This window comes from Apteryx rowi, unplaced genomic scaffold (assembly GCF_003343035.1).
Source record: "Apteryx rowi isolate R43461 unplaced genomic scaffold, aptRow1 scaffold_4, whole genome shotgun sequence".
NCBI classification, from domain to species: domain Eukaryota; kingdom Metazoa; phylum Chordata; class Aves; order Apterygiformes; family Apterygidae; genus Apteryx; species Apteryx rowi.
The window spans coordinates 1,067,810-1,090,649 of record NW_020450529.1 but is presented as its reverse complement, the minus strand read 5'-3'; the positions used below and the strand labels follow the sequence as shown (position 1 = coordinate 1,090,649).

The window sequence follows — 22,840 nt, the reverse complement described above, 5'->3', positions numbered from 1 at the left end:
AGAAAATAGGCTGACCAGCTCTTTTACTCAAATTCCCCTTCAGAGAAGGCTGCAGGCGTCAGCATAAAAATTAAACGTAGCATACAGAGACTCTCTAACTTAACAGTGCGAGTTTAACCTCAGATACAATACCCGCCTAAGCATTTCTCGTAATAGGGTAAATAGCCCATTGCATCAGAAGCAAAGTAGAAAGCACAAAGGGGGAATGCACGGTTGATATTTGGCATGGAAAGGGGCTGATGACGTAGTGCCCCAAGGCAGGACGGGATATGAACAAACTTGCAAGGTTCGAGACAGAAACGCCAGCGCCACGCTGCTGAAGCTGCCGGCTCTGGCTTGCTCCGTGCTGCTGAACCGGGGAGATCTCCTTCACACGCTGGGTTTTGCTTGGCGAGGGCTCGGCTGGTGCGATGGAGGCAGAGCTCCTTGCGCGCCGGCGAGGATCCTTACGACGGCGGCACGCAGAGACATCCCCAGGACYGGCATCCCCGTCTCCTTTTAAAAGAGAAGTTGTTCAGAAAAAGCATTGGTTTGGGACCAGGGTATCAGGAGAAAATACAGCAATGAATCAAAAACTGGCTGAACTCATCCTGCCAACGGAGCACTGAGGCATTTGCCAACGCCGAGTTCACCCCGTGGCACTGGTTTAACATCCACATCAGGAATCAGCACGTCGGCAGTACCGAGCTGGCAACACCGGCTGCCCGAGGGAGCGTATTTATGCGGCTAAGACAGCCGGTCCCTGCCCTGAAAAATCTCTCACTTGTCCCCAAATCGGCAATCGAATTAAGACAGATGGCAACTCGTGACGGGAGAGCAGAGCAGCAGGCCTCCCGGTGCTCGAGAGCGCCGGCGAAGCGCTCGGAGGTGGAGCGGAGCGAAAGCCGCGGCGCGGGCAGCTCCCCGGGGACGGCGTGCGCGCTGGCTCCGGGCTCCCAGCGCGGTGCGCCGGACCGCGCGGGAAGGCGGCTGGCGCACAGCCGGCACAGCGCCGCGGCCACTCTCGCCACGCTTTTGCTATCCATCCGGCCTCCTGCCCAGCTCGTTCCCAGCGCTGCTCTTACCCCGCTGCCCTCCCCGAGCATCCATAGGCAACCGACACACGACTAATAACTGCTCTGAGAAACAACGTCCTTCTGGATAGACTCAACCTTTTGCACAGCGCGGGGAAACAAATGCGGACGCGGAGAGGTTCTGGCACGGCGACCACGTGTCGTCCTCGGGGGCAACCCAGCAGCGTGCCGAGCGGCTTGCAGCTCAGCCCGAGCCTCCTTCGTCTCCTGCAGCAGCCACCGATATCCTGAAAGACGGGGCCTTCCCTCCCCTCGYGGTCTCGAAAACCTCAGTATTTGGGGGCTCAGCACCCCCAGGCAGCACCGGCAGCTGCTACAGGAYGGGTTAAACTGCCCCGAGCCCTGTCTCAAAGCCACGGGCGCTGCCGGCAGCTCGGGGCTGCACGAAGCAAGCGAGCTTCCCYCTCCGTGGGAATGAAACAGGGAAACCACGGCTCCCCTTCAACTGCAACACTGACGCAGTCCGTTTTGGGACGCTGCTCGGAAGACACCATGGCACAGAAAATGCTGCGAAACCTCAGTGGTTTCGCTTAACCCGCACCAGCAGGCTTGTAAAAGACAAAGGGAAAAAGGCTGGTTTCATTCCAGATTGACATTTGAAAAATATTCGCAAATTTTGCTGGGTAAGGCTTGGAAGCTAAAGGGGTACAGGATGTACGTGTACCAAACAGCCATAAGTTTTGCAGTAATTATCAGCCAATTCATTTTTCTTTTCGAGTAATTATTCTGAACAGTCAGATTAGTTGCATTTTCCATCATTTCACCACTGAAGACAATGATCCAGATCCCGCATTGGTAAAAATCAGAGTAACTCAATATCCCCTTAGTGGAATTATTTGTATTTGTTCCACCTGGGAAAAAAAACGAAACAAAACAAAACTTCACAATGTTTTAGTCTCATTTTCATATACRTCTTTACACCTGCCAGACACTACCATTTTTATAGCAGCTCAGTGTTATTTATTGGATATTATCATGCTGGCTGCTGTTTACACTTAAGAAGCTCTCACAATGGGCTCAAACAGGAAAGTGATGTTTATTTATGAATGCATTCCAAAGACATTAAGTCACAGATCCATCTCCCCTAACTTCAGGGATTTAAATGAATAACTGACTTTAGGAGTTCAGCAAGACCAAAAATCTAATTTAGGCCTTTCACTGAGAGGTCTGAAGTTAGACAGGATGAGTCTAGGTCTAAGAGCTTCTTCAACTTCAGAGTCTGAAATAAGACGGTCATTCAGGCCCTTGTAAACCCTAAAACCTAGCGCCATAGTACATCAATAAAATTTTAAATCTTTGAAAAATTGTTGTGTGTTTCTTTTTGAACATCTAGACTTAGACTCCTCTAATTTTCTTCAGTACTGGACTAATCTTTTCTCCTTTGGGAAGAGAAAATATTCTCTACCAGCAACTGTATGGAGGTCACAGTGCGTTACTGAGCACTGATGCAATCTCCTGGTCTCTGATGACTCAGTACAGTCACCCGTATCCTATTTTGAGGCTTATTTACCATCTCCCTACTCCAGAATGAGGCTTGGCCTGCACAAATGACAGTTGTAACAGATGTACCAAGTGACTGTGCCCTTTTCAGATCTTCTACTAGCAGAGCCTCTACCTTTTACTTTGAAAAGTATTTGAAAGCTTTGCAGAATTAAAAACTACTCCTTATTTTCTGAGTTCACACCAGCTGTCTTTCATCATCTTCACTTTTTTTTTTTTTACGTTTTTTTCCCATATCTAGAAAAAAGTGTTACCTGCATCTATTTGAAATCACGATCTTTTTCACTTCTGCCAACCTTGCAACTAGTTGTGCTTCTGCTCTCCACCCCCAGGTTTGAAATGCTGCCTTCAATGTCTCCAGGTAACCGTTCTGACCAAAATAAAAAGGAAACATGCAACATTTCCCTGAAGGGAACCACTTAACTGACATGAACAGCATGGAAGGTAGATAATATCATACAGATCCAGCTAACAAAGGAAAGGATGAAATTACTCTTTTGGTGATAACTCCAGAATGGCCTGCCAAGGTTTGTGATGGGCATGAGCTAGAGCCAGCTTTAAAAGCAGAGAAGCAAAGGTGGACAAACAGCAAGCTGCTGGCCATACAGCAACCCTGGACACGTACGACCGGTCTGCGTCCATGCAGCGAACGCAGCACCAGGAGGGGCCATGCACGGCAGGTCAGTGGCTCAGATACCGTGGATCCAAGGAGAGGAGCAGGCACGAGACCGACAGTGTCCAGACCAGCCGGTGTTGGCAGGTCCAACCTAGTGCAGTGAAAACAATTAGAGCAAGTACAAGCTTTTATAGCATGCCATTCTGCGCAAATTTAAACCTGAGAATACTAATTATATCCCTGTGTGCTACAGATCTTTCCAAAAGCTTCTGCTGTTCTCTGCGCTTTGTCTCTCTACTTGCACAAACTACAAATACTTCAGCCTGTAATTTGGTGGTCAGAGCACCTTCTGGCAGAAACACGTCCATCTCTAACTGAAAGGATTCAAGGGTATTGCAAAAGATTTAAAATCGGCTTCTGGGACAGGCCTTGTTTCATTTGCATAAATCTTTAACACCTAACAACCTATTCTGCCAGCAGCAGGGAAGCGACCTTCAACAAGGTAGTGTGAACTCTACAAATCCTCCCCTGACAGCAAGCCAAGGAATAGATTAAGGCTGATGAGGGCCCCCAACAGCTTTTCTCCACCAGCCTCCCAAGCCTTCTCACGGCTGGCAGCTCCATTTGCTGCTCGGCCCTCCTTCCCCTGCCCCAAACGCAAACTCGGAAAGGCTGTGGGTCTCCAGATCCCCCCACCCACCGACCCTGCCTCTTTCTAATGAGCACCCCYGGGTGATCACTTGGGCAACTGAGCTACCAAAGGCAAATGAAGAACTACCCGCTGAAGAAACTACATGTGGGAGGAAAAAGGACGTGATTTCCTGCACAGATGCCACAGGGACCAGCGAAACCCTTGGAGAAGGGATTTACTGGCCACTGCTTTTCAAAACCCTGAAAAAATCCTGTCAGATGCGTTTTTAAGCTGTTCAGGAAAATGGAAATGTGAAAGACACTGTTCAGAAGAGTGTCCAGACCTGAGATAACCCTAATAGAAAAAAAACAAAATGAACATTTGAAAGCAGGAGCCCCAGCTTAAACGTGCTGCTGCAAGAGGACTATAAAACGATAGCAACATGGTTTGAAAAGGGCAACAGAGAACATTTTTCTTACCGAAATGCAGGGCTTATGCTGCTATAAAAGCCGCCTTTTTCCCAGTGTGAGCATGTCACTTCACCAAGCTCTTTAATTGACTAGATATTTGAGAGGAAAACTGGCTCATGTAGTTGAAAAATTCCTCTTTGTGTTCTTAACTCTAACTTTGCAGCAATAAAAGTGAAAAACACTCTTTATAAAATGCTTTCACACATCTTATGGGAGACTTGGTTCAAATTCGGACAAGACACTTCTGGGGAGTTGAGTCACCGGGATCGATCAAGCTTCCAGAGACCTCACAAGTTCTGTACAGCCAATTAAACATGTCACACGAAGTTTTGTGGAAAAATCAAGCATTTTGATAATGACTGCAGTTTTAGCACATGCACATGCTTTAATAGCGTTGTGGGGAGGGAACCCTTGTTTTCCAGCAACAAAATCTTCCTTCCTGAAACCTTCTGCATGCTTTCCTGCTACCTCAGAAACTTGTCAAGGCCCAGTGACAGTGGGAACTCAGCATCCCATGCTTGGATTTCCTTCCAAAATCTTGCTTTGAGTTCCTAGCTTTTTGTCTGGCAAAGATGTGGATGTATCACGTGTTGGGCCTTCCATCAGTGACATCAAAAACCTCAAGATCGCTAAAGATTGCAGTTGCAAGAAGAACAGCCCAGCCACACCTGAGAAATAGGCAGCGCAAGGATACTGGGTTATTAGTAATTAGATGGAAATCGGYGGATTTGAATGACAGCACGTATCAGTCCTAGCGTATTGCAGAACGTCAGTGTCAGAAGTGAAAGATTTCTATTTCTAACGCYAAACCTCCTTCAGCTACACTTATCAGAGAACACCTTTCCTCCACAGCTCTCACAGGGAACTGCCGTGCAAAGAGACAGAATTAAGGCTTTGTTACCGGCAGGGAAGCTGAGGCACGGAGGGGCATCGCTTGTCCRGGGCCACACAGCAAGGCAACAGCGGAGCCAGGAATAAAATTCCGTTCTTTTGAGCTTCAAATCCATACTCCAACTTCTTTAGTTCAGCGGTTCTGAAATTGGGATGGGAACAATTAGCAGGGTCTCTAAGTTATTGCAAACACTGTTGCTGTTCCACAAGACAATATTAAAAAAAGAGGTTAATTGACTTTATATTATTTTTGATTAAACAGTCTGCTGGTAATATGCATCACGGCCTGCTAGAACATGTAATGACTGCCGCTGATTCACAGTCCTGCATGTCTGAAGGACACTGGACTAAATTCACTCATGCTTTAGTGGTCTCCGGCTGTTGAGCCTGTGAGGAGGAATTTGACTGACGGGAGTTATCTGGTACATACAGAACACTTGTGACTATCCACATCCCAAGATCTCATTTATGGCTCCGGAAATTCACTCCAAATCAAATATTCCTGCTTTATTTAGTAAGAACACCTTGGCCACAGAGTGGGATTTCTCTGTGGCTCTGCTTAGAAGACACCACACTGATGCTCAATATTTCCCCTACTGTTAAAAAAACCCCCACATTTCTCTCATAACTCCCGCAACTATTTCCAGAAGAAAGAGCAATCAGAGGAATTGTACAGGCAGCAGTTCACTCAATATGCTCCTTCTTCAAACTCCTCTCTGACGGACCACAGGAAGCTTCAAGAAAGGAAGACGGAAAAAGAGAGAAAAAAAGACAGMAATAGGAGGAATCACAGAATATGCAATGTGCCCCAAAGCTATGCACAACCAAAACATACAGTATCTGCAGGAGTTTGAGGAGCCAGATTTGGCCTGCCTAGTTTTCTATCCTCATTTGCTTTGAACATGAGCGGAGGGAGCTAGCAATTAATCATTTGTACAAAACATAGCTCTCCTTTGCGTATGTAATTAAGTACATTAAAGATGCTGAGCAGTTTCCTGGCACACACAGAGCAATGCAATGGAAACCTGCATCCTAAGCCAGACGTGGAAGCGAAAACATCCCAGAGTATCACTTGCTGTGAGATCTACAGTGATAGGTTTGCCCCCAAAGACCCTGCTTAATTAGCACATCAAGCTTGAAGGAATTCCCTGCTTAAGGCGGGAATATGCTCAAGGTCACAGGTGCCCAGTTGGAGTCCTGGCATTCAGGACGCGAGACTTTGGCAGGGAAAAACCTGACGGCACCTTGCCAAGTCAGACAGAACGTGTGGTTCCAGTGCTGCTTGATAACCCCACAAACACCACTTTGGAACAAGCTCTCCCACTTCAGATCCTAAAATCCTTTACTCGCTAGGTAACCAAAATACTGACAATATATACTGATAGCTGACAAAGAACTACCGTAAAAGGAATAAAAAGGGCAAGTGCCCTGTGGCAAAGGTTATTAGTATCGATGGGACTAATAGTGACAGTGTCAATATGCACAGGAAGTGGAAAAGCAGGTAAGAATTAAGACAAAGAACTTACTTGAGGAATTACTCTTTGTACCTCTTTATTTCTGTTGTTGATCTCATCCCCATTTCCTTTCCTTCTCCAGTGTTTTCACTTTTCTAAAACCATCAAAGAGAAACTCACCCAAGGCCGGCAGGTTTCCAGGCACACAGCAGAGTCTCGAGCTTCTTCACTATTTGTCCTTACGAAGGCAGAACACAGGATCTTGTCATCTGCATCTTGACAACGTAATTTGTAACACAGCATCTGAGTGATTTTATTTTCCAATAGCTGTCATTGATTCTGCTCGAAATGAATTAACGCAATATGCATCGTTTTTTTCCTGCGCTATGACAGATCATTCCACAATGCTGTGGCTCCAAACCCGGACCACTTTGTTACTCTGCAGGCCTTCAGCCTTCTTTCTGGGGTGATGGGGACCCAGCTCAAACCACACAGCACCTGCATGTGGAACATCAGCATCTGCCTGACTACTGCACTTGGGAGGGGGGTTTAATACTGGATCCCCGAAAAGCCTTATCTGCCATCAGCAGGAAGAGCAGCACCCCATCGCACCTGCACAGAAGAGGGCTGTGCAAGGCAGGGTAGGGCAAGGTAGAGAAATGGACAGCAGTTTCTCGCACTGGGATGTATTGATGGCCACTGCATAACCTCTCCTACCCTCAAAAATTCCTGGTAAAAATTCACTTGGTAGTGGACATCTGTCTCATAAAAGTCCAAGTTTGGCCCTCAACCTGCAAGATTCACGCTCCCTTCTCCGTTTCCTGGGGGAGCAGCCCCAGGCTCATCGCTGCAAGTTGGGCTTTCCGGGGAGCGCTTTGCTTCCGATCAGCAGACTTCKCTTTGCTCGTATCCAGTTCCTGTGCTCTCCCCTCTGCGCTGTACAGGATGAAACCCAGYGAGTGCACCGGAGCCAGCCAAAAACCTGCTGCCTGCCTCCATCCATCCTGCCCTCCTCCGCCCTGCAGCGGGAAGCGCTGCCTCGCAGAGCGGCCGTAGCAGGTCGGGCCGTGTCGGCAGCCACGCCGCGAGCCCTCACCGCCTACGTGCAGCCAGGGCAGGAGAGTTTCAGAGCTCCTGGGACAGCACTGGCCATTTCAAAATATGCTGCCGCCTCCTTCGGTCTATGGAAGGAGTGAACTGCCATCCTAAAAATGTTCCTTGCCTAAGGAAGAAAAGAGAAAAGGCAATGAATTAGCTTTCTGAAAGGACCCCAAAATGTTAACTGGAACTAGCTGTTATGGATGGGAGTGACACAACAAAAATTTATCAACTCTCTAGGGTACAATTTACTATCGAGAGCAGCAGTCAGCTGATGAGAAATCGAGATGCGTGTTAAAACAGATGATGTCAGGTGGGAATATCTCCCACACAGTGCACGTCACGGAGATGGTCAAAGCCCAAGAACGACAGCTGGCAAGGAGAGTCTGAATTATGGGCTGTACCTCTGTGAAGAGAAGGGAAGTGCCCCAAATCGTGACGCTGCGCAGAGCTGCCTGCATTTCTCCAGAACCAACCTGCGCTTCGAGAGGCTCTGCGCGGGGCCGAGAGCTTGGTGCAAGGCACGCTGCTGCTGCTGCCACGAAAGGGCAGGAGCGGCGTTTATCACGCGTCAGGTCTACGGCTCAAACAGGACTCACTAACGCCGCATGGCAGAACGACGGGAGGAGAGGGAAGCCAAAAAATCCAGGTGGAAAGAGCTTCCCCCATCCTGCAAGGAAACCAGCGTAACACGGAGCTGTGCAGAGACTGTGCCTGGAGCTGACTGCTTGCTTTTTTGACTATCGCTTTTTGCTCCTGTTTCCCTGTAATCCATCAGCTGCCATCCACAGTCTCTTCTCCTGGGACACCCACTGCATCTTTTCTGACAGCAGAGTCTGCTGATCTGAGCATGAACCAGAGACCAAAACCGCAGCATTCCCAGCCACACTCCTATCTGCAGTGATCCAGGTCCCCGAACTCTCTGCCTAGCTCTCCTAAGGGCAAGGCGAAACACCCAAAAAGGTGCCTGTGCGCTACAGGGGCACTGGCAGCACAATACCAGCCTCGCCTGAAAACCTTGAGAGGAGAGACTGGGGAAGACATCTCAGCAAACCCTGAAGAAAAAAAGCAGCCCCTTAGGATGTGCTATCACTAGTGATGCCAGCACTGAAGGCAAAATAGCATCTTGAGCAGAAACAGAATAAAAGGTCTTAAAGAATGACAGAAAGGTAGTCTATGATCCAGCTGTGATCAAGATTGTTATTGCCACAGTGAGGATGAAAATAAGAATTCAAGTAATTTCAAAACTCTAACTTCATGCTTCAGGAGCATATCTCTTGAGGATGCACAGGCTTGACATACATGTCTGCAGAGAGATTTTTTAAATGTCTGCTTTCTTAGTCTGCAAAAACTGAACTGACATAAACATTATAATTCTGGATCACGAGTACTTTGATGCAGCAGTTTCTAAAACCAGAGACTGTGGAATTTATGCATTGGGTTATAAGCCCAAAATTTTGTTCAAAGCGGAGCCAATATACATGAGTCACCTATCCAACATAACTATACTACAGAGAAATAGTTCATTCTTCTGGGAAATGCTCCTAGAATGCAGAATCATTTTACTTTTGGTAGCTATATATGCTTAGATTAAACATGCTGCAATGAGACTTCTGTTTTTATTTCAACTAGCACAGTTCAGAAGCTGTGCTTCGGGTAAATCATTTGCATTTGTAAGTCAAGATCCAATGCGAATTGCAAACAAAYTGTTGACTGCAGGGCTATTCCAGCAAGGTATTAAAAACAAACAAACAAACAAAACTTCTTCCAGAGATCAGAAAATGGTAGTTGAATTGATTTTGATTATACCTAGAGAGGAGAGAGTGTCCTCCTTGCTGGAAATCAAAAGCATGCTAAAAATCGTTAGCAGCTGAGAGGACCTTAGCAGAAGAGATCAAATTGTTGTTTCACCAGTTATTGTAATTTACAGCTGCCACAACCTTTCTAGCCCAGAGACAACCCCTGTTCTGTCCACCGCCCATGTTGGGACTTTCCCAGAGCTCGAGGTCCGTGTCCCACAGCGTCACCCTGCCTTTAGGGCGTCCCCGTAAGTGCCAGCTGTCAGCCTGACACCAGGTCACTGCGCTGATGCCACCGGGCRACTTGCATTGCCCTCACTGGATTTTGGATCACGGATCAGCCCGCTCAATCCTAGGAGGAGAGATGAACATTGTGCTTTCAGAAAAATGCAGAGAGGCTGGAGATAACCAAGAAGAAAACTGAATAACTGTGAAGAAACAGGAATTTCCAGCTCCTTTGATATTTATCTGGGATTTTTCCCTTCAACCTCACCCTTGCAAGTAGCATGTTTCAGTGACAGTTTCCTGAATTCAACATCCTGGCATCCTGCTAAACCTCTGAATTACTTCAGGTGCAGCAAAGAACAAAAGATGATTTCAAAGTCAGGATTTATTAGGTACACATATATGAAAATGCAAGGAAAAACAGAAAGAAAGTAGTTATCTGGGATGAAGATGCTCAGGAGAATTGTACCCCCTAAACTGTTTAGCATCAGGCCATTTGGGAACATTGGGAAAACCAAGTCACCTCCAGGTCTTCGGGCAACCCAGCATGTCTACCTACCCTGCAATTCTGGGGCTGGCAAAGCTACACTGATATAAGCCTGGGAAACATTTGGGGTGTTTGCAAGAACTCCTTGATACTAGCACACCTCTAAAAACTAAGTCTGTACTTTAAATACAGCACAGGTCACACTAGCTACAGAAAGCTAGCGGAGAGAAACAGAGCTGTGACCACTTTTGCCCTGAAGCTCTGGAAGGGACCCGTGTGACAAGAGCAGCTACTATCCATTTTACTGTTCACACAGCTGAGATGAGTTGCTCTTCCCAGAGGCAGATCTGAGCTGCAAAGGCTACGTACAGAGGAGCGGGTGAAGACGGTGTCACAGCATACCAACAGCCACATAAATTACTCATGCCAAAGTGTCACCACTCTGCCCTTGAAGGAAATCAAAAAAKAAAAATATACCAGTAGAGAGAAGACTCTCATGACCTATTTTCCGCAAAGAAAGAACATTACTTAACACACAGAGAACCCAAATGCCCTGACATACCTCACTGAATAACTGAAGTTTATGTTACACAAAGCTGGAGGTCAACAGAGAGACTATAAACCACTAATTGCAAGGCTGAAAGGGTTTCCTTCCTAATTCTGAGTGATGAAGCCCATGTTCACATCTCTGTATTAATGCTAGGCTTGTGGAGAGATTTAAAGGTCACTAAACCATTACCATTAAGCATTTCCCTGGGGCACATAAAAAAACTGGAAATCACTGCACACTTAATGAGGCACTGATGTGTCTACATGGGAAGATTCACCCCATGTCCAAGCAATTCTCCTCTCATTCAGGCACAAAGTTATGCAGCAATGTAAAAAAATCCACACAGGATTTTCCTATTTACAAGCTCATAGCTGTTTATTTTAGCATTAGAAGAAAAAGGTCCTAGCTGTCCTCTAGGCAAAAGAGGAATATATAAAGGCACAAGGTAAGAAGTGCAGAGCAAAAAGAAAAATGCAGGGAAAATTCTGTTTTTATGAGAAGAAAGCCTGCTTGGAAGCATCGCACAGTCAGCTGCAGCTAGGGAGCTGAGTTCTTTTCCAATTTATAACCTTCTGCTTTATGGTCACCCATCTTTATTGGGAAAGTGTGTTCAAGAGCCACACATCGTCCAACTACTCAAAAGGTGATTTACAAAGCAATGGCAACCAATGTCAAGTGACTCTACATCATAAAGTCCAATCCAAAAAAGCCATGCTCGTCTAAATCTTGGAGCAGGGACTTGGACAGGGAACGTCTCTATTGCGCTGAGCTCCAAGACATTAAAAGCAAAYGTGCTCCCAGTGTGAAATCTCTTCACACTTCTCACTCCTCTCTTTTGCTGCTGCTGTTCCTAGCGCAGAGTAAAGGTCAGGCTTGCCGGACTCACCTGAGCACCGGCCACAGCAGTCACCCAACCGGCTGATTAGGAACATTGCAATGGTACATTGGCTAGTTCGGCTTTAGCAAGAGCTCACTGGACTGGAGTCATGTGCCTCGAAATCCTACCAGTACCAAAGAAAAGGTGACTGTAACAGATGTCTCTGACCAGCAGCCAATTCCCCACTGCCATTTCTTCATACAATTTTAATTTCCCCTTATCCAGCCAATACAGACAGTGACATTTTTCTAGGCACAAACTCTTCAAAGCAGTAAATCTACAGTGCCAGCACCAATTAGAACTGAAGCCCTGAGGAACCTCAGGTGAAGCACCTTCTTGCAGTAGCAAAATTGCTGCAAGTTTCATTACTGTGGTACCAAAGAGCAATCCTACCTTGGGACTCAYGCAGCTGTTATGGAAGATYTGATGGAGATGTTTAKAACTAACCCCATCCTTTCTTATTTTTATAGCAAGTAGGAAGATAAATAACTATTTTTAAAGACMTGAATAACTATGTAGATAACAAAGATGGCCAGAATTCTCAAAGTTTACAAAAAAATCTCAAACTTTGGGACTGTGATCCTTCCTCACTATTTTTAAACCCACCAGTGCTGAAATATAAACACTCCTGAGTTTGGGCAACACATCAAAGMTGGGGTTTTAAAATCTCATGCTCCAAACTGAGGTGTTGTTCTAACTCTTTGGGGGTAGGGTGAGCTTTTACAAGGAGAAGATTATCCTCTATGAACATATCTGGTATTAGGCATCCTGCAACTAAGGCAATGGGGTAAGACAAACTACATGTTGGGCCAGTTCTGTCAATTTTCATGGCTCACTGGATGGTTGTGAATGCCAATTTATCCCAGAGAGAATCAAGTGATATTTCACAAACCCAGCACAGCAATCTACAAGCTATTACAGGACCTCCRTCCAGCCCAGTTCAGAGTTAAGAGCTGGGAAACTAAGAACTATCCTCAGGAAAAATAAGGCAACACTTTCTCCACAACTGCAGTACATGGATGCCTCCCAAAAGTGGTTTGGAAACAGTGAACCTGACCTTTCACAGGGAGGTAGGCAGTGCAAACCATGAAACTTGCAGTAAGCCACGTGTTCAGAACAAGTTCCCCAGAGTCAGCTGAAATTTGCAGGTGAAAAAGAAGAAATAAGCGATGGGTGCACTGTCACGGGAGGGGCATTCAGCTCTTAATAGATAGGAGCTGCAATAACCAACTTATAAAAATGTCTGAATGTCTGTCCAACTAGAACCACCTTAGAAGGGCTGACTTTTCAAAACAAGTGCGCACTTTCTCTCTGAAAAATCAGGTCCAAGTATCTAGCTGGGAGTCCACAAAAGCTTCCAGAGTTTGTAAAAACAGCTGTTGAATGCCATGGATGTGGTTCCATGGGGCAGAGGTGGAAATCTCGTTGCTTCCAGGCTAAACCTCAAGAGAGAGTCCTCTGGGCCCAGCCCATTTATTCCACCACATTTCCCTGTGCTGGATTTGATTCTGACTAAAGCTCCCAGTGATGTTTCTGATGTCTCTTCCAGATGTGCCTTTATTCACCAATAACAAATGTTCTCTGCTGCTATGGCTTTGCTTTCTTTTATCTACTTTGCCAAGCATGGCTTGAGGTCAAAGCCTATCAGGGGACCTCAGAAGAAGAATGTGACAACTGCTGGGTCAGGAAGCCAAGGTGGGATTTCCTCTGTCCTTGCTGCCCCCTAGATCTCCACTAAAGCTACAGCCCCTGTCTGCTAGCCTTGGCATATACCATCCATCTCTGGTCAGCTTTTAAGCAGAAGAAACAGACAGAAGGTAGAAGATGAAAAGGCCTTATAATGCGGACATTTACTAAGGTGGGCAATAACAGAGCTAGCCCAGGACCTTATCTCCTAGGGCATTTACTGGGTACGTTTGTACTGATGGATGCCAGTCAACCCAGTCTGCTGCTGTCTGATCTATCCCCTGAGCCGAATACGAAGCAAAGAACAGCCCAGGAGCAAGGTTTATCCGTTCAGCTGAGCCCCTAACCAAGGTGCAGCATTCAGACCTAAGCCCACCTACGCTCCTGGTGCTGGGAGGTGTCTGAGGCATTGGGCAGCTCCAGTCTCAGCACCAAGTCGCAAGCCCAGGCACCTCTGCAGCAAGCTCAGTCTTCAGTGTCGTTGCACCTGATGAGTTACAGTCTAAAAACAACGGAAAGGACCAGATCTCAACCTTTCCCCTGTCAGCAGGTCTGCCATCTCACTTTACCAGCCCTGCACAAGCAGACCTCAGGTCATTACAAAATGCTTTAAAACGTGTCTGCATTTTTTATTTTGAAAATACAGTCACCTTGACTGATACCTGAACCCCTCCTCTGCCTGATGAGTCCTGACAGAGGGCGATGGAGAGAAGCATTCCTTCACTGATGCTGCTCTTGCAGGCAAACCCCACAGCTGCCTGGCCAGCACTGCCGATCACTGGGGAATGGCAAAGAGCAAGCAAAAAAAATCCCCAAAACCCAAAACAACAAAAAAACCCACAAACAACCTCAGGCCTACTTCTGCAGGAGCCTCCAGCGAACCATGGGAACACTGAGTACTCTCAGGAGATGCTCAGAACCTTGCAACAGCAGGTCCTCAAGGTGCAATATTTAGGGCCTGAGATCGAAAATGCTTCGTCAATTTTATGAGCCGATTCCCACGGTAATCCTCCTTTTTGTCTCTTTGGAGCCAAAATACCAACCCCTGCCCAGAATAGCAAACCACAGGCCTAGTGAGTCTCTGCTCTATGTGCTCAAATTAAATGTTGTTTGTTATTCTAACTGAAACGTAATGCAAGATGAAGAGTATGGCTGAAACCCAAATTTTCTGGAGCTTCCATTAAGCCTGATCATAACACAGTATACTTAAAAAGAAAGGTGAATTTGTGCATTCCCCAGTCCTCTGGAGGTGAGCAGAAGAAAAAAGGAAACGCCTTGCCATGCAAAGAGAAACCACCCAACGCCTGCAGAGGAAGGAGGAACAAACACAACACTAACTTGCTGAGATTTGTTTAAAAACTAACTACTTGCTTTTTAGGTACCATCAAGTATGTTTTCTAGAGATTTATTTCTATGCTGGATTTGTATGATTAACTGTATCCAATTAGAAGCCATCTTCTTAAATGCTTCCACAAAAAAAGGAAAAATAAGTGTACACACATTTGGGATGTAACCCAAAGGAAATATATCTGTACAGAAACGTGCCTCTACAGCAAGATATTCCAAGTGCTCCCTAACCTGGAGCTAGACTGGACCTTCAGAGCTAGACTGACACCACATCAGATAGACACACAAAAAAAAGACTGAAATCGTTTAAAGAATTTAGGTAGCCAGACACCAGAAGCTGTCATAGCCCTACTTATATCAACGGGGAACCGCAGCTCTGTATCAGCAGACCAATTCATTGTTCTTGAAAAACATGTCCCCTGAAAGGGAATCTCCATTGTTCTTAGTCTTCACATGGTGCTCCTTCCAGCCATCTAGCTTATCTTTTCATGCTTTTCAGTTTTTTTTCATTGTGCATTTCTCCATTTATTTGGTTTTTCACTTCATTTCATTTTGCTTCCTTTCATTTGTTCCATTTTTATATTTGCTCTCATCTGCTCTGTCTCTGAAGACACTTGTTCTTGAAAGAAAACAGTTGTTTACATCACATACCCTATTGTTGCCTTTAATTTTCTCAGTTCTTTGTATTTTTGGAGAAGACATAAAGAGGAGGTCCTGACCTATTGTGGTTATCGCTGCAGTTCCCACGGCCCTTCAAGCAAAAGTGAACCCGGATGTCCTTGCCAAATTCCAGCCTGAGTAATTGCATTCTGCCAAACTAGATTTTGTTTGTCGTTTCTACCATAGAGCATTCAAATCTCCTCACTGTCAAACTACTGCAAAGCGTCGTTGTCCACTGTTAAACATCTGCTAGGTTCCACTCAAGAAGCGGCTGAAAAACGCTACAGAGCCGGCAACACGCATCTGCCTTTTTGGCAGTGGCACATTAGTGGTGCGCAGCCAGCCTGATACCAGCCTGGGAACAGAACTTGGCCTGCGATCGACAGGTTTCTAACCTGTGTATCATCGCCTTACGATAATGACGATCGTTGCTAACATCCATAATTCYCATGTTCCTCGTGACAACCACCATTACCATTTCCAGTCTAGGAGTTCATTTGGAAGACACTCGAGGTTTCTCTGGAGGCACCAAGTACTGTCCTTCTCAGCATCCTACCATAATGGATATCTGCTCAGCATTTTTGTTCCTGCCTAGTGCTTTATCTTAGAAGTACGATATTAACTTTATCTTTACAAATCGCATAGCAAGGTTTTTTGGCAAAGCTAAGGAAAAGAAGTTATATGGTGAAAGGCAAAACACCAACTCAAATGTGGGAAGCGGATGTAAAAAAAAAAAAATCACCTAAATTTTGAAGACAACATGACTTTGGACATTCAGATTCAGACAACTTAGCAAGATCTCACCTGCAGAAACTGTTGGTCTCACTCTTGCAAATCAGGTTTCTGGGTACTTTCAGTCTGTTTTCATCTTTGATTTGGTAAAAGGGGCTTTAGTAACATCATAACAAAAGAACATTTCACAATACCTGCATGCATTTAGAAACAGAAAAACAATGCCATTATTAAAAACCACTCCCTTGTAAACACACAGTTAGCTACCAAAATGACATTATTTTAGGTAAGAAAATAATGCTTTAGATTACTGAATGCAAACTAATATTAATAATCAAACTTACTTTCTACCACAAATGTAGAAATGCATTGCATTCATGCATTGTCATGTATTGCAATGCATTCATGCATAGTCTTTCCCTCAGCTTGTGTGCACAATCTGAGTACTCAATTTCCCACATTCAAGGGTTTTTAACCAGAAATCCCATTGTTGACTTATTTAATTTGCAAGCACATGGAGAAGAGTGTGTGGGATTTTAGAAACAAGGAATCTTGATTTTTAAGAATTTTAGTTAATTTAAATTTTAAGTTAAACATAATGCAACAGTATCCTTTCTGAATAGGATAACGTCTCTTACTATCAATTATTATTTCATAGCCCCAAAGGTATGCTGGATCTATAAATATGTCCAGAAATATTTTTCTAATTTCACTGGTATGTTAAAACTTCACTTAAGTCTGTGAAAGCCATTTAAAACAGCCTTGCTTAAGTTTATATAAATTAGATATTCTAAAAAATATTTTTTAAAAGCTTTTCTCAGGCAGATCCTCTGTTTCTCATCACAAAAAGCAAACTATAGGACATAGAGGAAAGGGATTAGACTGCAGGGGGAGGCACTGGCTTCTCATATTCTTCTCTTCAGATCCTTAGGTTATCCCAGTCTGCAAAGGGCTGGCGTTCGTTAATAGAAACCACTACTTCTGAGAAAGAATGTTAATTCCTTACTGCTCTAACTCGCTTCTCACTGAAAAATTCACTTCCATTTTTTTTCCCCAGAGATCAGTGACTGCTGAGGAGGTTACTCACACGGAGTAAGCTAGGCTGGTCTGGCACAACCAGTTTGGGCCATTCGCACCAAACCAGGTGAGAACCTGGCTCCCCCATTCGAACTCGAGAGATTTCCGCACTTAGCCACAAAGCATCCCAGGGACGCAGCACTTACTGCTCTGCTGAAAACAAAACACAACACTAAACAAAAACGTTTGACTTTGTCCACTTGGCAAGGCCAGCATCATTCCTGGAAAGCTCCAGTTTGTTACAGAAACATGAAAGCAGACACTGCAAGGAGGGGAAAAAAAAAAAAAAACCCTCCAATTCTGCCCCGTTTCCTCGTTTATCAGCCGAATTTCTAGGAATTCGCCACAAGGAGCAGAAGAGGTTTTGCCGAAGCCATTGCCCGAGCTGCTGGCTCGCCGGGCTCGGTCACGCACGGACGCACGGGGCAGCGGCTGCAGCGACGCCGGGAACCGCACCAGCGCGCAGCACTGCAGGGCGCTGAACCGCCTGACGACGATTTTATGAGCTCTCGATGGCTCGTATCTGCCACCAAGCATAGTGAGTCACTGCCGTTCCACTTTCCTCAGCGGAAAATAAAATTTGGCTCTTTTATAAGTGTGGCTCGTTTACGAGCAGATTTGTTAATAAATTACTTCCTTCATAGTAACCATCCCCCACAAATACCCAGGACCTTAACTCCTTCCCACGCCAAGGAGCCTTGCTTTGGATTTCAAACGAAGTCAAGACGGGATCAAGTGCGAAATGAATTCCCATGAAGACAGAATAATRGCTGTGCTCTCGAGCCCCACTTTAACCTCTGTAACATCATTTGATTGAGCAGTTTACTCAAATAAACAGCAGGAGTGGCACTCAGGAGGCGCAGAGGCGCAGCACGCCTTCTGACTGACAGCGTGTCTCAGGGAAGCTTTCTGCGCGACAGGATGACGTCTTCACGAGAGCCCGCTATGTCTAAGCAGTGAATGAATCCACACAATGTATTTAATTTTACAGCTATCTAAAATTACTTGCGAGTCACTTCCTCTCCAGCCATTAAGAGCTTCACTGAAATAACCTTCTTTCAGCTCTTCTTATGAATGGTACCAAATAAAGTAGTCAGTCATTTTTTCTAGCAGTATTAAAAAAAGAAGCCACCAAAAAAAAAAAAACAAACCCAAATTGGTGCTGAGTATGTTCACACTACTGCTCAAATTCTAGCGATAATAAACAGAATTCAGCTAGAAGCAGGTGTAAGAAACTCGGTTCCTGAAGAACAGCCGATCAGTTCGTCACCACAACACCTCAGTGACATTTCTGTTGGCATACTCGGGTTTCATGTCTTGCTGCTTTTATTTAAGCCCCTTCATTCTGGCCACAGATGTTTATGGAGCTTCATTTGATTTCTGGTCCATCTCTCGCTCTGTAATGCCCTATTTTTGGTAAAGCTTTTGCTTTTAACATGGAAAACCAGACCTGCGAAGACGCTCAATAAAAGTTTACTACAACAAAAGTCCCAGCTGTGCATTCAAAATTAGGCGTACGTGGGATTTTAGTGGTTCACTGCTCCCTGTATTGAAGTTCACTTCACCCAATGAAACAAGACAGCCCACTCTGTTACTTTAAATTATAACGTAATACAAATATTTTCATGATCACTACATTGCTTACTTTCCTTGCTTGTATTTAATAGCTGTTCTGTTATCATTTATTAGACGTGCTATTATGCCTCTTGTCTGAGCACCGAGTGTCCTCAGAAGCACGTGAAGGGTGTTATAGAGAATAAATCACAGGAAATTAATCACGGTTCTATCATAAAGACTCTGTTAAATTAAAGCAAGTGCCAAGCTTGGTATACATCCTAAGCTGATTACAAAGCAGCAATTCAAAGCCTTAAGGAGCATTATTAGAAAAGAACTGCATGCCGAGACAACGGGCCAGTCTGCTAATTCAGACACAAAGACAAATGGCGAGGTTTGAAAGCAGGCGGCAACGTTCCTCTCTTTTGCTGTCGTCTCAGCTGTGATGAGTATTTGATACTCGGGTCATTTTGTGCCATGCCTGCTGGCATGGCAACAGCTCTTTTATATTAATCCTCACTACTATTATTTATTTAAATTACTGTAGCACTTTGGGCTCTACCTATAAACTGCGGTTCTTTATGCTAGATATTGTGCGAGGAAAGAGCCATGCACAAAAAAACAAACAAAAAACCACACACACCGAAAAACACATAAATCAAAAATGGTCACYACCTCAAAGAGCAAAGAATCCAAGCGCAGGACAAGAGAGTGCAGCCAGAGGCAGAAGAGGGGGGACACCAAGGAACGAGACAACGCTGCCCGACAAGGTGGGAAGCGGTCTCAATACGCCAACAGCCCAGCCATCGTCAAAAGCTCTTTTGTGGGCATCGTGAGAGAATTTACACAAGGCCCGAGAGCCCCGTGAGCTGGGCTGGAGACAAAGACGGAGCTCGCTCAGAGTGTGACGCTGCCGAGGAGACCACACAGGAGCGCTTTGGCCACTTAGGGCGTCCTGAGCCAGCTGGAGGCAAGAGATAGATAAGATAAAAATAGATAAGAGGAGAAGATAAACCAATAAACCATAGAGGACTGTGTAGGTGACAATATATATCACACAGAGTTGACTGAGGGGACAAATATTATGATGGAGGGGAGAGAGCCAGGAAAGGGATACAAAGAAGGGATTTTCAGAGCAATAACCCTGTAAAACGATCTTCTCAGCAGCATTCTGGATATGTGAGGAAAGAAAGGTTTCTTTCATTAAGGCCACTGAAAAAGAACTAGTTACAAAACTTGCTTAATGTGGTCCAAGAGAAAATAGGCTTCTTTAACTTCTAGAAAGTTTAAAGAAGGTGGTGATGAAACCCAATCTTTTCAGCTCCTCTCATCATGCCATTTATAGGTCCAGCTAGCTTTGAGGCCCAGGGCCTCAAACGGTTAAGGCCACTGTGTTAATGCAGTCCTCCTTGGCTAGGCCACTCCTTGATCATTTGCAATTTACTCTAATTTAAGCATGAGCTGCAGAGATGTGGCATGTCACAGGACTGGGACCACAGATTCACAGACAACATCTCTGAATCCAGCTGCAGAGCTTGGACTTTGGCTTACGCAGGTGTTGCATGCCCTCAGGTCCCTCTGAGTTATGTCTGAGGAACAGGCCCATTAAATTATCATCAACGGGGTGACTAATATAAACAGAGGCGGCAGGATCTAAATCAAGAGCCTTTCATGACATAGCTTCTAAAATGAGTCACAGCGCTAGATCAATAACACAGCATAGCCAGATCGATGACAATTCAGGCTAGCAGCTGTGGTTCAGGACACGAAAGCCAGGCTAAGAAAGAACAGGGCTAGTAAGAGCATGCTTGGCTATTACTTGGGCTTGTAAACCTGTGATGAAAGGTTCTTTTGCTGCTGAGAGCAGGCTCACGCATTCATGCAGAGTACTTTTTGTGCTTTCRGGTGAGCTGTACTGAGCCCTCAGATAGCAGAGAACTGAACCCTGAGGAATGCAGAGCACTGGGAGCTTTTGCAAGCCCTGGTTCAGGTGGCTAAGCGTCACCTAAAGTGATTTATGCATGCTGTAAGTGCTGTTACGGGRCAGAGACCAATTGCTTGCCTTGGCTTAGCTGCAGCCCCCTGGGTGAGGTGAAGCTTTCTGGAGGAAAGGAGAAAAATTGTTTCTTTTGGAAGAGTTGGTATGGTGGAGGAAGAAGAGAGAAGGGATTGCAGCAGGGGTATGGACTGGGAAACTTGTGTGGGTAGAAGAGAAAAGGAGTTTCCAAAAGACAGAGGTAACTGGAGGTTTGTTGGAAGACAAGAATCTGCTGAGAGCTGCTACCCAGGAGGTGCAACTAAGACACTCTTACCTGCAAGGACACAGTGGGCCAGGAGATTTGTCTTCAGACCATTTCTTCCAATCCATCTCCTCCAGCACACCTGAATTCACTCTATTTTCTAGTTTAGTGTTTGCTATTCCAATGGAACACAGCTTTAGCAAGTAAAATACACTTGTATCTTTTAGTATATCACTTTAAAGGCAGATGAGATCCATCTCGACCGCAGGCCCTCTCAAATTCTGCCTTTAAGTATCCCTGAGTCTTCGGTAGAGTCATACAAAAGTAATGGGTATCACTTTGCCAGGTGACTGTTATTGCTGGACATCTCTGTTGCCAGAAAGCTGCAAAGAGAGAAATTTCTGTTAAGTYCCTCATACACTGAAACTTGGAGCAAACAGAGACTCCAAAATTTAGCACACTCAGTAGCTAAATCTCTGCAGTGCAGAGATACTTACCTCTGAGTAAGGAAATCTGCAGCCTGATGTTCTGGCACCTAGAGAAATTGGTGCCTTTCTATCTCACTGTAGGAAGGGCCCTTTTAATACAAATCATGATAATAGCAAGCAAGTCTGATCATTTTAGGTCTTCTATAAATTCCAGTCCTTAACTGCTGCAGCACAGCGCAGAGATTCCCCACAAACACCTGCCTCTCTGWCCTTCTGAGAGCACATTTCTCACTGTACACAAGACAAATCTTTTCAGCGTATACAGCCAAGTGCCAGGAATATTTCTTCAGTACCAAATTCATTTTTGAAGGATTTCTTTTCATGYGAGTAGAAGCCACAAGGCTTTGTCCAGAATTATTTCTCTGTAGCTCATTTTCAATCTGTTCCAAAACTCAGGGCGTTACCCTGTCATTAGAGATGTAATAGATGTGTCATGAGCTGCTCTGGGTTACTAGTGAGCACGGTACTTCTGCTTCAGCAGAAGAGAGGGACACCCCACAGATTTGCGTTTTGTTAAAACAAACAGGATATCGCTGTTTGAAGTGTCAGGTTCTTTACAGACCCATCTTCCTCTCACCTTGAGTCAAGAGAAGAATGACAGACGTGGGGAGTAAGGGCAGCTCTCATGTCAGAAAGAAGAACATAATCATTACCTAGATTTACTTTTGGTTATAGAAAGAATGTCAACCCTAGAAAAGACCGCCTCTGCTTTTAGCTGTCACAGCCCCAGGAATAAAGATGAAGATTGAATTCCCTGCGTACAAATTTGCAGGTGGCCCAGGACYGAACAGTTTCCATTAGAAGCGAGTGCACCAGCTTGCATCGCAACCGCCTGCACAAGAGGACGGAATAAAAAGCACRGCTTGAACAAAGTATAGAAATAACAGACCTAGACTGAAGAAATACCAAGTGTCCTCCTTCCCTATGGATTTTAGCAGAAGCTGAGGATGCCCAAACCTTTACCAGACCCAGGCCTAGATGGCAATTATTTTTGTGGGGGAATAAAACAAGAGAGCTGAAAAATAAACAAGTCTCACAAGTGACATGACAAGACAAAAAGCACGTTATGTGGTATTTCATAAACCAAGYTTATATAACACAAAAAGCCTCCCTCAAAAATCAAATTTAAGCCTTTCTTTTTTGGATATCAAGATAAACAGTGATTGCTATTTATGATCATTTGGCTTACACGGGAAGGCTGTTGTCATAGAGCTGCAATGTCTTGGCAGGCAGCAATGGAAATGCAGAAAGCAAGTAGGTGAGATGACRTTTAGCAAGAAGCAGTAATAGAAACACCCCTCACCTCCACACACACTTTCCAAGGGCCCATTTGTTCTTCCCGACTGGARGATGGAAACTAGCTCGTGACCATTTAGATAGCTCAT

The 22,840-nt window shown here is 45.1% G+C and overlaps 1 long non-coding RNA gene across 1 annotated transcript; it reads right to left on the bottom strand.

Moving 5' to 3' along the window:
• Positions 1-6,821: 6,821 nt before the first annotated feature.
• Positions 6,822-21,762, bottom strand: LOC112970478. The gene is made up of 4 exons (XR_003255018.1): positions 21,465-21,762; positions 21,040-21,350; positions 16,169-16,290; positions 6,822-7,857 (listed from the first exon to the last, which is right to left on the bottom strand). It is a non-coding gene; the product is annotated as an uncharacterized LOC112970478 (long non-coding RNA).
• Between the last annotated feature and the right edge of the window lie 1,078 nt (positions 21,763-22,840).